Source organism: Podarcis pityusensis (assembly GCF_964106645.2).
Source record: "Podarcis pityusensis genome assembly, chromosome: 5".
NCBI lineage: Eukaryota > Metazoa > Chordata > Lepidosauria > Squamata > Lacertidae > Podarcis > Podarcis pityusensis.
In genome coordinates, this window is record NC_138032.1 from 5,875,738 (window position 1) to 5,879,739 (window position 4,002).

Below are 4,002 nucleotides of genomic sequence, written 5' to 3' on the forward strand. Positions count from 1 at the left end.
TACACCTACCAATCTCATTCCCTACCGCTCTACTGAGCTTATGACTTCCCTCCATCCCGCCAACAAGCTTTCCCTTTTCAAATCTATATCTCACAGTTTCATCTTATTTTATAAAGTCCACGTCGTAGGATTTATTTCAGTCCTGCTAGTGTCTTCAAACTTCTACAGTTATTATTTATATAGTCAATGAATTTACTCCAGTCTCTATGGAATTTCAGTTCGTTGTGGTTTCAAATTCTGCAGGTCAGTTTTGGCAGTTCCGCATAGTTCATCATCTTTGTCTGCCACTCCTCCATCGTCGGTAATTCCTGTAACTTCCACTTTTGGGCTAATAAAGTTCTCGCCGCAATTGTGGCGTACATAAATAGTCTTTGATCTGCCTTTGCTGTTTCCTCTCCCATCAAGCCCAGCAAAAAAGCTTCTGGCTTTTTGGGAAAGGTATATTTGAGCATCTTTTTCAATGACTTCTGAGTATTTTAAAGGACTGAATATGAATTCTGTAGCTTCACTGGTACATGCTCCCTGTCTTTTCATTCACCCATCCATTCCAATTTGTCCTCAGATTTTTACATTATAAATTAGACCGGGGCTGATGTTGGAGTGGTGGCCCTGCGCCGCCTTGATCACCTTTGGCGTGGTGGGAGAAGCATGTGAGATAGGTTGAGTGGTGTGGGGTGTGGCCACTGGTGAGCCAGTGAGTCTGGTGCAGGTTGGTTGCATTGCATTGGGGAGAATGTCACGAGGGGCAGGCAGGTGCAAGTGTGTGCTTGTGATGAAAGAGCGAAGGGCTAACTGCCATTGAATACTGTGAGTTGTGGCTGTTGCCTGAAGATTTGTTCTGCAGGAAGAAGAGGAGGGACTCTCCCTGCACTCTTGCTTAAAGGCTGGGTTCGGAGGCTGGTACAGCGTCTACGGCCATACTACCCTGAACACGCCCGATCTCGTCTGATCTCGGAAGCTAAGCAGGGTCAGGCCTGGTTAGTACTTGGATGGGAGACCGCCTGGGAATACCGGGTGCCGTAGGCTTTTGCCTCCTTTTGCCGCTCAGCGGCCCCGCTTTCAACTCTGCCCCTCCACTTGCCGCCCATTTCATGCCAGGTGCTGCGGCCTGCTCTTTTGATCTTTCCTTTCATTTGCTTTCCTTCTGACCTGCCGCTTTCAAACCTGCTTGCATGTGGAAAGCATCCCGGGCCCCAAATGAGCTACTCCTCCGAGAATTGCTAGGCCAAAGGCTGACCGCTGACAAATGTGCTTTCACCACTGGAGAGCGCCAGCTGCTGGACATCCAGTGCTCCACAGGAGAGCTGCAAGCGGAATGCATCTGTAGGCTGTTCAGTTGAATTGCATTCAAAGACAGCCACGAATGGACAGGAGCTACACAAGGCGAAAGCCGTGTGGGGAAAGCATCCAGGGCCTCGGAGGAGGCGCTTTCCCTGCGCTCTTGCTTAAAGGCTGGGTTCAGAGGCTGGGACAGCGTCTACGGCCATACTACCCTGAACATGCCTGATCTCGGAAGCTAAGCAGGGTCAGGCCTGGTTAGTACTTGGATGGGAGACCGCCTGGGAATACCGGGTGCCGTAGGCTTTGCCGCTTTGAACTCTGCTCCTCCACTTGCCACCCATTTCATGCCAGGCGTTGCTGTCTGCACCTTTCGATCTTTCTTCTAATTTGCTTTTTAAAGGTTAGAAAGGAAAGGCATGATTCCACATGCAGCTTTCACGTTGCATAGTTCCTGTCCATTTGTGGTTGTCTCTGAATACAATTTAACTGACCGTCCTGCGGACGCTTTCCACTTGCAGCTCTCCTGTGCTGCACTTCACCTCCAGCAGTTGCTGTCTCTTGATAGATTTCAGCTGAGCTGTGACTTTAAATGCTTGCAAGCCGCCCTGAGCAGAGCAGGGGGCGGGGGCAGGGCCTTGCAAAGGAAAAGCAGGTTCGAAAGGTGCAGGTCAGAAGGAAAGCAAATTAAAAGGAAGATCGAAAGATCAGGCCGCAGCGCCTGGCATGAAATGGGCGGCAAGTGGAGGGGCAGAGTTGAAAGCGGGGCCGCTGAGCGGCAAAAGGAGGCAAAAGCCTACGGCACCCGGTATTCCCAGGCGGTCTCCCATCCAAGTACTAACCAGGCCTGACCCTGCTTAGCTTCCGAGATCAGACGAGATCGGGCGTGTTCAGGGTAGTATGGCCGTAGACGCTGTACCAGCCTCCGAACCCAGCCTTTAAGCAAGAGCGCAGGGAGAGTCCCTCCCCCTCCCCCTGCAGAACAAATCTTCAGGCAACGGCCACAACTCATTGCATTCAATGGCATCACAAGCACCCAGTGTCTTAAAGCAGGAGCCTAGAGCTCAAGCACCCATCCCCCTGGACCACAAACTCTGAAGAGGCACACCTGTCCCATTGTTCCAGTTAGATGGGCAGATGGGCAGGATAGAAATAATAAAATTATTAATATTACTATTATTCCATCCTACGTGGGGCATCCTTTCTGTTTCTTCAGGAGCAGGGGTCTTTGTCTCCCTGACCCTCAGCGCACTCTCATGAAGACACCCGAGCCTCATTCAGAAGCAGCTGGTGCCCTCAAGCGCCCAAGGCACACCTAAAGTGACCCCCCTTCCAGCCCTGAGGGGGAGGAGGTGGTGGCCGCAGTGTTTGGGGGTGGCTTGGAAAGGAAGGCACCGTGAAACAATATGTTTGAACCTTCACTAATTGGATTGGGATAACGTGGCCACTTTGTAGTCCTTTTTGTAAACTTGAGACTAGATTACTGCAATGTGCTTTCCTTGGGGCTGCCCTTGGCCTTGGGGCAGAAACTCCAGCTGGTACAGAATGCATCAGCAAGACGTACAGCTCAAATGATTTTCTTACGCAGTCCTTGCACAATGGGCCTGGAAAAGTAGAGCACCTCCTGCAGAAGATCTTGCACACTGATTACAATGTTTGAAAAGGAAGTATATCATTCCTATATGTTATGCCAGTGTCTCTGGATTCAATGCTAATTGTACCTAATTGTTATTCAGCAGAACACCCAAGTTGTTTCATGATGTTAATGATGACTCTAAGAACATGACGACTTCCAGGAGGAATCTAAAACTGACTCAAGGGACCTCAGAATCTGCTCCGCCCCTACCCAGGGACCTAGTTATATGCTAATTGCTAGCTTCAGAAAGGACTGCTGGCTTAATTTGCAAATGACTAGGCTTGCAACAATTGTTTACAGAGACTACCTGGATGTAATAGGAACCTATACACTGCCAAGCAATTTATTCTTAAATGGAAAAATGTGGATGTTGCATGACACATCTTTGCATATAGATTTAAAAGTGTATTTTTCTACATATGAACTTAGCATTTGACCTTGCTTTGTTAGAGAGTGTTGGTGCATTTTGAAATACACCTTCACATAAGCCCACACTTCCATTCGACATTTGAAGCCTCTTAGTAGGCTAAAAAAACCTGTCCAGAAATCTGATGCAAGTAGGGTTGACACCTTTGGTCGGGCAAAATATGGGAGAAGTCCAGGCGTGATGGTGAAATGGGGGGGGGGGGGGGCTAAAAATTACTTTCACTGGTGCAGAATGAAATGACTTCAAAGCAATCCAAAGCAATTCCAATGCTGGTCATACTGATTGAGTAAACCCAATGAAATTTATGGAACTAAGCTAGCAATGCACATTAATTGCAATGACTCACATCCTCCCCACCTGCTGAATTTCTGCCTATCAGAAGAATGGTAAATGTAGAAACTGGGCCAAAGAAAGAAAGAGCTGGAGATAGCAACAAATTAACAGAGCTTTGCCTCCAACATCCCTTTCCATATAGCTGCTAATGATAATTCATACACACACACACACACACACACACACACACACACACACACACATCATAGTCAGACAAGTTCATCCAGCAACTAGGGTTACATCTTTTCTTGTCACAGATTTGAGGCTTTTTTAAAAAAGCCATTTGTTATCTATGGCATTCATAGAATCACAGAATTGTAGAGTTGGA